General features: G+C 47.8%; 1 long non-coding RNA gene across 1 annotated transcript; it reads left to right on the forward strand.

The window, feature by feature from the left end:
• LOC107179386 lies at nt 1-7,877 on the forward strand. The gene is made up of 4 exons (XR_001510007.2): nt 1-152; nt 6,241-6,329; nt 6,944-7,039; nt 7,838-7,877. It is a non-coding gene; the product is annotated as an uncharacterized LOC107179386 (long non-coding RNA).
• The last annotated feature ends 5,383 nt before the right edge of the window (nt 7,878-13,260 follow it).

A 13,260-nucleotide genomic window follows, 5' to 3' on the forward strand; every position in this document is an offset into this window, starting at 1 on the left:
TTGGTTCAGCAACAGGCACGTGTCCAAATTCTATCCAATCAGAGGGCTTTTGCCGGAAAGACAGGGAAGAGGCCTTTTTCTACCCACCGGCAGGTGCGAGGGTGGTACCCTACTGGCCGCGATCACCACCAGACAAGAGCCTGCCCAGAGGGGTAAGTGCCCTGACATCTCCGGGCCCCCGTTTTCTCGCGTGTGAAAAGCGGATAATTATTGCGTCCCCTCATGGAATTGTTGCGAGGGGTTAGGGAGATCCTCGATGAAAAGCACCAGGCGAGGGATCTGGAAACGTTAGCTGTTGTGATTACTTTGGTGCAGTCACTGGGCCCGATCAGGGTCTGATATTTAACCAGTAACGAAAAATGAGCAGATACCTAGACGTGTCTCTATGATGCTTTTCATGCGCACGCGGATGCCGGTAACCGTCTTGTACAGCGTTTCCTCCCAGAAGCGCCAGTAAAAACGCAAGGCGGTCTTTCCAAGCCAAGAGAACCCCGACCCTCATCAGGCGTGTTCTTTGGCTGGCTCTCGGGACGGGAGTTTGAAATGAGTCACCCTGAACTCTCCCTGGCCACCAAAGGCACACATGTGGTCCCTGAAGGAGTCACTGCCCTTGACCCTTCTCCAAGGCTGGATTAGTTTCCTACGGCTCCTGTAACAAAGCACCACAGGCTGAGTGGCTCAAACAACCGAAATTTATCATTTCCCAGTTCTGGAGGCTTCTCTGAAATCAAGGTGCCAGCAATGGTGTTTGCCTTCTGTGGTGTTTCTGTGTCCAAATTTCCCCTTTTTGTATGGATATCAGTCATATTGCATTAGGGCCCGCCCTAATGACCTCTTTTAACTTAATTACCACCATAAAGACCTCCCTCCAGGGCCTCCTGGGTGGCTGTCAGTTAAGCATCCGAATGGGGGTTGGGGAACCAAGGTCACAATCTCAGGGTTTGTGGGTTCGGGTCCCCCCCCCCCCCCCCCGACGGGCTCTGTGCTGACAAGCTCAGAACCCGGAGCCTGCTTCGGAGTCTGTGTCTCCCTCTCTCTCTGCCCCTCCCCTCCTCACGCTCGCTCTCTCTCTCTCTCTCAAAAATAAATAAACATTTAAAAAATTTTAGAAAAAAAGTAATTTCAGGATTCCCCTTATCATATTAAGGAGATAGTTAAATGACTATCTAAATAATATGTGTCACCTACAGGGGCACCAGGGTGCCTCGTTCAGTTAAGCATCTGACTCTTGATTTCAGCTCAGGTCATGATCTCACAGTTTGTGAGATCAAGCCCCACCTAGGGCTCTGCACTGACAGCATGGAGCCATCTTGGGATTCTCTCTCTCTCTCTCTCTCTCTCTCTTCCTGCCCCTCCCCCCCAACAATAAAATTTTAAAAATATGTGTCACCTGCTCACAGCTAAGTAATACATATCACCCACATTCCCTGAACCCACTGAATGCTCAATATTCGTGATTCCTGTCGCCCCATCTTTCCCCCTTCAGGCTTCCTTCAATCTCAGTTTTGCACAACAGCTTATGTACACGTCCACTATGGCATCCATGCTCAGAGCCCCGTTGCACAGGGCAAATTACCCAAAATTTGTTGCAGGCCGCTCGACTCCAGTCTCGAGGGAACAGTTGGACACACTTCTTTGGAAGGCGGTGACTTCCAGACGAGACATCAGCTCGTGCAGCATTCCCAAAGGAAGTGTCTGTAAAGGGGCGGTGAACCAAGCTGAGAGTGTAAAATGTCAAAGCCCAAAAGCGAGGGTGTGGGTTCAACAAACACCCGGAGGTACCTAGGTGCCGTTTAATGACACCACAGCTACGTGCTGCCCCGGTTGAGCTGTTCTATCACCCCCCCACCCCCACTCCCGTGCCTCGATTTATATGAGGAGACAGTGAGTGAATCTGCGCTGACCCATCTCCCGTGAGACATCCGTAATGCGCTGGGAGCAACTTACATTTTAACGAAAGAAGATGTTTGTGCAGCCTGCATAGGTCACAAGGACAACATCCTCTTTTCCCCAGATATTAAATGTCTCTGTTTATTTCTATCAAAGCGCTCTATCCTCTTCCACACCCCTAAAAAGAAAGCAAACGGTAGAGGGGTCCAGTAGACCAAGAGGCCCCCAGGAGGCTAATGAGCAGGAAGGGGGCAGCCTTGCTCGGAGCTGACTTCACGGTTCTTCTCCCGCCGGATTATGAAGGCAGATCGAAGCGTGGCCCGAGAGCCAAAGCGGCTCGCTTCACGGTGGGGAAATCTGACATGGGGCTGGGTGGCCAGAGGGTCGAGCTGGGAGTCAGTCGCTCACACCAGCCACAGCCCGATTTCCACATCTCAGTAGCCCTGGACGGTTGCCTGGAAGGCGCATTCACGTGACCACTCATGGATTCAGCGGACATTTCTTTAGACTCCAATATGGCAACGCTTCCATGCGCTACCTAATGTCTCCTTTCATGGACATTAAGGAAGAGGGATAGCAAGAGGTTGATGTGAAAACAACCCAAGGACCTCCTGGCCAAGGGCTCGTTGAAGGATGGCAGGGGCGGGAAAAAGACTCTTAATGCCAAAGCATGTTTGCAAGAGAGCTCAGTAGTCAGATCCCCTGTGAAAGGCATTCATGTGCCGTGGTCCAGAGCATAGACAGGCCGACTTGGGTGACCACGGGTAAGTTACTAAACTTCTCTGTGCCTCAGTTTCCTCTTCTGCAAAATAGACACGCTAATACCTCCCTTCCAGGACTGCCAAGTGGATTAAATAAGATATTCATGTATAACACTTAACACACCATTGACAGAGGGTTACCAGATGTAACAAAATTACCGTCCTTCCTCTCTGTGGTCCATGTGTAGAATTGAGAAAACCTGCTTCCCTTAACCCACAACAACGTGGTCTGGCCTCGAAGAGGAAAAGAAAACCGATACTGAATAGGTTGTTCCTCAGCCTCCACGACTTTATCTGAGATGAAGCAGGGAATATCCCGCTTGTAGGGCTAATGCAGGGGTTACACGTAAGGCTGTGTGAGTGCCTGGCATCTCGGATGAGCACAATCGCTACAAAATTGGGTATAATCGAAATCCCAAGTGGCGAATCAGACCAAGGAGTCTATGGGACTGAATTTACCAAGCCTTACTTCATGGCTGTTCTTTAACACCCGCCCCCCCCCATTTTTAATTAGTTAATTTATTTTCCATAACACCTCCCCACCTTTAGCTGAAAGGTTGGCACTCAGTTGTTGTCCCACAGGTGTAAGGCTGAGAGTTTTCTTTTCCATCCATTTCTCTGGACCCACCAAAAGACATTTCATAGATGTACATCTGAGCTGTACTTGGAACTCATTTAAAGTTCTAACCCCACATTATTCTAAACTCAACCTCCAAGGCCACCCAACAGGGGCTTGTAAACTTTTTTTTAATGTTTATTTATTTATTTGGGGGGGGGGGCAGGGGCAGAGAGAGGGAGAGAGAATCCCAAGCAGACTCTGCACTGCCAGCTCAGAGCCCGACGTGGGACTCGATCTCACGAACTGTGAGATCATGACCTGGACCGGAATCCAGAGTGGGACGCTTAACCAACTGAGCCCCCCAGGGCCCCCCAGGGGCTTGTGATTTAAATAAATATCGGCTGAGTGCCTACTGTGTGCCCAGCACTATTCTTGGAGCTGATGTTACAGCAGTGACCCAAATCCCTAAGCATCTCTGTCCTCAAGAAGCTCATTGTCATGCCGATCTGCCACAAACGACTGGGGGGCTTGCACAACTCAGTGTCAACCACATCATCGCCAGCTCTCTCTCACTTGATCTTAGCGAAAAGGCCGAGAAGTGATACCAGCTCTCTCTCAAATGCCGGTCTGGAAAGGAACCTTCAGGTCCTTCTTTTCAAAGGAAAGGGTGGAATCTACCCACATGGAGAGGTAAATAGAGGTACATACGAATACATCGTTGGGGATACCAAAACCTATTTGAGCACGGACGCATTACTGAGGTCCTTGATCCACATCTGCCTGAAACCGACATGCCCTCGAACTTCCCAGTTTAATGGGCCAATGAAATACGCCCCTTTTAAATGTGTTTGCTTATGCCAGCCATTAAGCGAAGTGAGTGGCGAATCACACGGGTCCCGACAATTAATGCTACGTCATAGCGTATGACCACTCTGTTGCGGGCTCCATGCTGGGCAACAGGTATACAGCAGGGGGTGAGACCCAGCCCCCAGTCTTAATGGTCTCACGATGGTCTAATAAAACGGACAGGTGACAGTCACGATACAATGCCGTCTGATTTTTCCCAACCTCTCCTCCCATCCAAATTCTCATCTCACCGTGGCCCGAAGGGGCCAAGTGCACCCTCCTTCATTGGCGACGGTTTCCATGGGGATCACGCCCAGACGCATCCACCTGGGTGAGGAAAGGTATACGCCAACTGCATACCCTAGCTCGCCAACTGCATACCCTAGCTTGCCAGCTGCATACCCTAGCTCGCCAGCTGCATACTCTAGCTTGCCAACTGCATACCCTAGCTTGTGGGGGCTGGGGTGTGTTAACACTGGTACGTGATAATCATCAGTAAACGTTTCGGGACTTCATTAAATCATATAAGTAGTCTCGTCGGCGACGGGAAAGGCATATGGTGGTGAGCGGGGGGCTGAGTGACGCGCACCAAGACAGAATAGCTGGAAAGACATTCTTAGATGAGCATCCCTTCCGCGGGCCTGTGAGGCCATTGGAAACATCTGACAACACACACGGAGTCTCGAACCGTACATCTGGGCCAGAAGCCCCTTAGCACGCGTCACCCTGATGAAAAATGATTGCGGTTCACCGAGGCCTAGGATCTATACCTAGAGATCACAGGGGGTTCGAATCCCTGGAGCTTAGTCACCCTCCTCGTGCGATAACCACATTCCTGGATGACAGCATTCCGAAGAAAGTGCCAAGAAGGCGCAGCCTCACTCTAGTTCCCGCTATTATTTCTTGTGGTTTGCGTCATCACCTTGAATCGAAATAGAGCCATGCGTGTAGATGACTAACCGCCGGGACCATTTGTATTCTGTGCGTTTGTATTCTGTCTGCTTGAGACTTGTAGGCCAGAGCCACCCTAACGACCTACTGTAGGACTGAAACGGCAGAAGTTTATTTTCCCACAGCTCTGGAGGCTGGAAGGCCAAGGCCAAGGTGCTGGCAAGCTTTGGTTCGTTCTGAGTCCTCTCTCCTTGGCTTGTGGATGGTCTCCCTCTCCCTGGTCGTCGTGGGGTCGCCCCTGTCCGTGTGTTTGTGCCTATGTCCTCACCTCTTCTTCCGGGGCACCAGGCATCACGCCCTGGGCCCACCTGAACAATCTCATTTTACCTGAATTACCTCCTTGAAAGACTTATCTCTGGGGCACCCGGGGCGGTGCAGTCGGTTAAGCCTCCGACTTTGGCTCAGGTCATGAGCTCACCGGCTCATGAGTTTGAGCCCTGCGTCAGGCTCTATGCTGACGGCTCAGAGCCTGGAGCCTGTTTCAGATTCTGTGTCTCCCTCTCTCTCTGCCCCTCCCCCACTTGCTTTCTCTCTCTCTCTCTCTCTCTCTCTCAAAAATAAATACAATGTTTTTAAAAAATGATTATTATTGAAAAAAAAATAGACCAACCCACCAAACTCGTGATTGCTTAGGATGAGACCAAAGTGGATATTCAGGTTTAGAAAAGTGGAGAAGAAAGAAAGAAAGAAAGAAAGAAAGAAAGAAAGAAAGAAAGAAAGAAAGAAAGAAAGAAAGAAAATTGAATGGACGGTGCTTGAAAATGGCAAAAATCCCAAGTGAGTTTGACAATGACCGAACTTTGGGAAGGAGTGACTTCCGTGATCTGCAAATTCATACAAGCACATCACAGAGCCACCCCCTGTCAGCTGGACACCCATACACGCATCTCCGTAAAACATATCTTAAAACCACTCTGAGCCTCAGTTGCCTCATCAGTGCCTGGCCCGTGAGGTTCTTGACAAGTAAGCAAAAGCCTGTTCTGGGCGAAATTGTATCCTCCAAAAATACCCACCACAATAACAATAACAATAACAATAACAATAACCTATGTAGTGCCCCACCCCCCGCCCCGCCCCGCCCCCCGCCCAGAGTCATTTGTGTTTCAAGGACACCCATTCTCCATTCTTCTCCCAGCTGATTTATGCAAGCAAAACACTTGTATTCCCTCGTCCTCCTTGCTTTCGATCTCTCTCTCTCTCTCTCTCTCTCACCCACCCCCTGTCTCTTTGCAGCCCTGTTTTTCCCACACCATCCTCCTGGAGCAGTAAGGTAGCCAGCACGCTACTCGCCCTTGGCTGGGAGTGCACCTCTGGCTCTCTGGGTGAGTTTCCTTCTGACCCTCTCCCTTCCCCGGGGGGTGCGCTGTACCGTTTCCCAGCAACCAGCAGCAGCCAGGATCTTTCATCCGCTTCTTCACCGTGGTTTCTGGGGCTTTATTAGCAAATGAAAATGGCCTCACTCCAACCAACGTCAATGCCGTCCCAGCTAGGAACAGGGCCGGAGCGTTTCCTGTGGCTCGAAGACTCAGACAAACCAGTTTGAAGAGGTGCCAGTTGGCTTTACTCAAGCTACCAGTGAGCTATTTTTGACATAAAAAAGAAGCTGAATTTAGCTGATAACCGATTGAAGAAATCTTAAACACGACGAGGTGGGGGGGGGCCGGGTAACGTCCTCGCCGAGGGGGCGGGAAGACAAGGGACTCAATCTCAATTCCATCAGCGACCTGGTTTGGAAAACTAATTGAATTCCATCAATTGTTGGCAAAACAACCGACTGAGCTGCGGTCTGGGTACCTTCTCCTCCCCAGCATCTTTCCGCCACCTCAGTGTAAGTGGGGAGACAAAGCCTTAACGGTTTCCTGAGCCAGAGGTTGGTACGGCAATGAGAAGAAACTCCATAGCACACGAATCTAATGTATTCTCTCTATCTCCTAAGGAAAACGAATTTCGGAAGTGAAGATAACATTTTCTGAAACGTTTTAGATACGTACGCAACAGGAAAATGGCTTCTGGAGGCCCGGCCAAACCTAAGGTACAGAAAATAATGTCTTTAAATATACTCCAGGGATGCCTGGTTGGCTTAGTCGTTTAGCATCCGACTCTTGATTTCAGCTCAGTTTGTGATCCCAGGGTCATGGGATCGGGGCCTGCATGGGGCTCTGTGCTGGACGTGGAACCTGCTTAAGATCCTCTCTCTCTCTCTCTCTCTCTCTTTCTCTCAGATCATAATCTCACAGTTCATGGGTTCAAACCCCACATCGGGCTCTGTGCTGACAGCCCAGAGCTTGGAGCCTGCTTCATATCCTGTGTCTTCCTCTCTCTCTGCCCTTTTCCCGCTTGTGCTCTCTCTCTCTCTCTCTCAAAAATAAATAAGTATATTTTTAAAAAAAAGATTCTCTCTCTCTCTCTCTCTCTCTCCCCCTCTCCCCCTTCTTCTGCCCCTCCCTCTCTCTCTCTCTAAAGTAAATAAGTAAATAAAATCAAATATACCCCCGATCTTTTATTTTCAATAATCCAAAAAGGATTCATTCAATCCACCACCCCCGCCTGCCCATCTGTGTTTGCTCATAGCAGCCTTAAGTTGCAAGGCAAGAAAGCAGAATTATTTTTTCCTGAGATCTGGAGAAATAGACAAACAGAAAGGTGGAGTGGTCCGCCTAAGGTCACACAGCAGCCATCCGCTGCTGGGATGGCCAACCGGGATGGCCCAGTTCTGTACTTTGAGTCTCTGCTTCATTGTGCCCCCTCTGGGTTGTTTGCTGTGGTTTGATATAAACATTTGGGGCGCCCTTGGGTGGCTCAATCAGTGAAGCCTCCGACTTCGTCTCAGGTCATGACCTCACAGTTGGTGAGTTCGAGCCCCGCGTCAGGCTGACAGCTCAGCGCCTGGAACCTGCTTCGGATTTTGTGCCTCCCTCACTCTCTCTCTCTTTCTCTCTCTCTCTGCCCCTCCCCTGCTCGCAGTCTGTCTCTCTTTCTCAAAAATGAATAAATGTTCAAAATAAATAAATGGATAAATAAATAAATAAATAAATAAAACATTTAACAGATGTTCCTGTTCCTTATTTTCAATCCTTTAAAATGAGACCGCAACCACGAAGAGTTTTCCAGTTCGGTCCTAAAGATCACTGTTCAACTTTGGCAAATGTACCCTGGGTTAGAACCTGGCCAACATATAGCCCACAGCCTGATGCGACAGCAACGTTCTTATTAGTGACTGTAACAGTTACCAGTCTGCCACCTGCTGAACCCTGGACATCCCTTTTCATCTCTGCCTCAGCCTTTATAAGCCAGCCCTGAGGAAACCCATTTTACAGAGGAAGAAACCAAGGATCAGCAAGGTGAAGGTTGCCCAAGATCACACAGGCCAATGTGACATCGCAAATGTTTAGTGAAAATCCACAACGTATTTACTCTCAGGGTCAGCAATTCCTTAGGGTATCTGCTTGCTGAAAACTCTTGCCCAGAGAATACTAACCGGCATCCGTGACGAAGCAGGCACAAAGATGTTCACTGTATCGTTGTTTATCATGGTGAAAAAAAGCAGGGAAAAATCTAGATGTCCGTCAACAGAGAAAGTGACCTTGGGCTGGTTACTTAATTCCGTATGCCTGTTTTTTGTTTTGTTTTGGTTTGGTTTTTTTGGAGATTTTTTTTTAAAGTGATCTCTACACCCAATGTGAGGCTTGAACTCATGACCCTGAGATCGAGGGTCGTGCTTTACCAACTGAGTCAGCCAAGGCACTCCATCTGGATGCCTCAGTTTTCTTCTCTAAGTAATGTGGCAACCATAGCACCTATGTCATAGGTGGGAGAATTCATTAAATAAATTCACTTAATGAAAACAGAGAGGGAAACAAATAATAGGAGACTCTTAACAAGAGAGAACAAACAGGGTTAATGGAGGGAAATGGGTGGGGGATGGGCTAGACGGGTGATGGGCATTAAGGAGGGCACTTGTGATGAGCACTGGGTGTTATATGTAACTGATAAGACGCTGAATTCTACTCCTGAAACCACCATATGTTAACTAAAGAATTTAAATAAAAATTTGAAAAGAAAAAAAAATTCATTGGGGCGCCTGGCTGGCTCAGTTGGTTGAGCGTCCCACTTGAGCTCAGGTCGTGATCTCACGGTGTGAGTTCGAGCCCCGCGTCGGGCTCTGTGATGACAGCACAGAGCCCACTTCGGACCTTCTGTCCCCCCCCCCCCCCGTCTGCCCCTTCCTTGCTTGCTCTCTCTCTCTAAAATAAATACATCTTAAGAGAAAATTTCATTTACTGAGTTCATTAAATAGACTGCTTGGCACCTGGAAATTGCTATGCATGCATTAGCTACAATTATTATTATATAATAAACTGCTGTGTAGCAATCAGGATGAGTGAAATATATTTATAATATTTGCAATTATAGATTATATCTATGTATCAAAACAAATTGAACACAACTGTCAGAAAGATGATGTTGAGGGGAAAAAAGCAAATCGTAGAACTATATACACAGTATAAGATTCATGCAAGTTAAAAAACAAAAAAGCCACAGGGGCGCCTGGGTGGTTCAGTCTTTTAAGTGTCCCACTCTTGATTTCAGCTCAGGTCGTGAGATCTCACAGTGCGTGAGATCGAGCCCTGTTGTCAGGCTCTGCCATGACAGTGCAGAGCCTGCTTGGGATTCTCTCTCTCCCTCTCCCCCTCTGCCACCTGTGTGTGTGTGTGTGTGCGCGTGTGTGTGCGTGCTCCCTCTCTCCCCCGCAAAATAAAGAAGCATAAAAAAAGTTTTAAACCCCCACAAACTCATATTTTGTATCACTTCTAGAGAAGTGTGTTTTTCATAAAAGTATAAAACTGTGGGCGGCAGATATTTGCCAAAATTCTGATAGTGGTTATATTTGAGGAGAGGAAGAGACAGGAGGTATGGTATCAGAAAAGGGGAAACCACTTTACCTTTATAATATTTTGCTTCTGCTATTTAAAAAAAGCTTTGCAGCACGTATGACCACAGGTTAATCTGTGTTGTTGTTTTTTTTCTGTGTGTTAAGCACACAGGCACTTGATATAATAATCAGTGTACTTTCATGTATGTGAGAATTTTTTTTCCAAGCGTGAAGAAAAGGCCCACAAAGTCTTTGTTCCTGTTGCTATGAAAAGCTCAGACTCAGCATATTTATGATTTTGCTTGCTTCCCTCTTATTTTTTTGGCTTCTTTCCTGGCAGGGGAGAGGGATAGATTTTACTTGCTAATGATGAAAGAAGGAAAGAAAGAAAGAAAGAAAGAAAGAAAGAAAGAAAGAAAGAAAGAAAAGCATCATTTACCATCCAACTGTATAATGATCTTTGCAAAGAATTATAAGGTCGTTTTCAAAAAAACACACCTCCAGGGAAGAACCCAACCTTTGCGGTTGTCTCCAAAAGGTACAGAGACCTTCCGCCACTCCCTAAACCACAGCCGCCCCTCCTTGGCCAACCAGCAAGTTCTCTCCAAGGAATGCAAAGGAAACCCTTGCTTCCAAGGCCACGCCAATATGTTGTGCAAAGATAGGATTAATTTAAGTAAACAGTGCTCCAACACACTTAGGAAAGGGAATGCATTTTTATCCAGAAGAATTCATTTCAAAAGTCCACAGATCCTTTCTATTTGTGCGGCAGCCTTAAATTTGTAAATGCCACCCTACTTTTTAATATGACCACAAACATTTTCAAGTTTAATGCAAACTTCCTTCCTTACTGAGGTCTGCCCACATTCAAAGTGGCCAGATTCTGGGTTCAGGCATTTGCCTCAGCTGCTGATATCACACACACACACATACACACACACACACACACACACACACACACGGAGTAGTAACAGAAATCCGAATTCTACTTTGTACACCACTGCCGAGGACTCTCCATTTGGAGGAAGTCAGGATTCCAGAATTTTAGCATCCTCCTCCTTTTTCAAATGTTGCAGCTTGTAACATTTGTAACTTACATAGAAATTTTTTTCCTCAGTTATTTTTCTAGCAATGGGCTAAGAGACCACGACCTCCATCCGAAAGGAACTGGTAAAGGAGGAAGGGACAGCAACACGGAGGGAACAGAGCATAATTATTTATTATTTAGCTATTAATAATTAACGTTAAAAGCAAATATTCATTGCATGGTGGGGTTTTTGTTGCCTTTTTTTTTTTTTTTTTTTTTGTGGCAGGCAACATCCTAGATGCTTAACATGTTTTGTCACATTTGATCCTCATAGGAAACCTTTAAGGCAGGTAATAGTATCAATCCCATTTTAAAGATGGGAAAACCAAGAGGCGCCTGGGTGGCTCAGTCAGTTAAGCCTCTGACTTCAACTCAGGTCATGATCTCACAGTTTGTGGGTTTGAGCCCCATGTTGGGCTCTGTGCTGACAGCTCAGCACCTGGAGGCTGCTTCAGATTCTGTGTCTGTGTGTGTGTCTCTCTCTCTCTCTCTCTCTCTCTGCCCCTCCCCCACTCACACTCTGTCTCTCAAAAATAAATAAACATTAAAAAAAAAAAAAATTTAAAGGTGGGAACACCAAGCCAGAGAAGTTAAGGAAGTTGCCCAAGGACACAGAGCTAAAAAGTCACGGCTCCAGATGTGGATCAGGCACCCGGGCTCTCACCCACCGGGCCACGGCTATATGTTGAATATCAAAGGTAACCATTCAAATCAGAAGAAATTAATTGTGCATAGATTGTGTCCAGGAAATATACAAGAAAGGGGCCACAGCTGGAACTGCCTGGGAACAAGGGAAAGGACTGTGGCAGGAGGGGCCGAGAAGGAAACATGGGTTCATTATGTAACTTTTTAGACAGAGCCGAAATGTACTCTTTACAATATACAAGCCCACGTGGCTGGAACACGCATTTCAGCATCTTGGACGGTCGCGCAGCGCCTTAGACATCTTCGGTTCTCAAGAGCGATTCGCTGGCCTGGCCGTGCCTCAGTCCCATCCACCAAAAAAATAGGATTCCTCGTACCTTCCTGGGGCGTTGCTCTGGTAGCCAAGGAATGCATTTGAAGTCTGAAGGCATTACTTGCAGAAGCCCAATCCTCAGATAAGAGGAATTTCGGTAACAGCCCTAGCTCCTATGTTTAAGGGATCCCCACAGGAATCCTAGCCCCACATCCGGATCTTAACCGAGCAATTTTCGAAGCTGTATTCTCACACCCCATTACCTTTCAGGGCTTAGCGCCGGCTCCGGGAAGGGAGGCCTGCTAGGATTTATGGGAACTGCAGGGGAGAAGGGCAGGCTTGGGACCAAATCCTTTGGAAGCACGGAGACCACGGGTGAGTTTCCTGTGAACGGCTAAGGGGCACACCTGGCTCACTTGGGTCTCTGTCAGGCCCACCTCGGTGCCATCTGCCACCGTGTGTCCTGGCCAACTGTCTTTGGATGTGTAGCAGAACCTGTTGACTCACTCTGGTCTGGACTTAGCTGTCCCCTTGCAAGCACTTCTTCCATTTACTCGTTGTGAATGGTGGTGGGGAGGTAGGGTGGAAATTAAGGGTGGGAGAGGGGCTCCCGCGGTTGGGAAAAGGAAAAAAATGTAGAAGAGAAGGAGGAAGCTGAAATAGGGGTCAATTCAATGGCAGCTATTAGGCTGCAGAAACAGATGATCTGGGTTGGAGAGCATCCTACTAAGTATAGGACTCTGGGCAGGAAGTTTGTTCCTAGAGCCTCCGTTTAACCACCTGTAAAATGGGGCCTCTCTGGCACAGCGACGTGGGGATAAAATGAGATATTTTTGAAAGGGCTTGGCCCAACCTCTGCCCACAGTGAGCGTTCGTCAGGTGGTGATCCCTACGCTGAAGCTGGGGGAGAGAAGGGGGTGATGGGGGGGACATGGGGGGGGCGGGCAGGGGAGGGGGGGAGTCCTAAGAAAAGAACCACGAGGACAACAACCATTTTTCTAGTATTTTACCAGTTCACTTAAAAATGAATTCCGGCGTGCCTGGGTGGAGCTCAGTGGGTGAAGCGTGTGACTCTTGAATTCGGGGTGGTGCGTTTGAGCCCCACATTGGCTGGAGGGATGACTTAAAAATACAACCTGAAAAAAAGGTGCTTCTAAGAAAACTACTTCTGGCCGCTGAGAAAGCGCGATGAAAGGAAATCCCCTTGTCTTGCCCATTATCCAGCTGGCCTCTGGAAGTGACTACGGTGGTACCCAATTGTATTTCCTCTCGCAAAGGGTAACACACTAGACACAGGTTTTAAGGAACCTTTACTCTGAAGTTTACAGTTTTTAC

This window comes from Panthera tigris, chromosome D3, assembly GCF_018350195.1.
Source record: "Panthera tigris isolate Pti1 chromosome D3, P.tigris_Pti1_mat1.1, whole genome shotgun sequence".
In the NCBI taxonomy this organism is placed as follows: domain Eukaryota; kingdom Metazoa; phylum Chordata; class Mammalia; order Carnivora; family Felidae; genus Panthera; species Panthera tigris.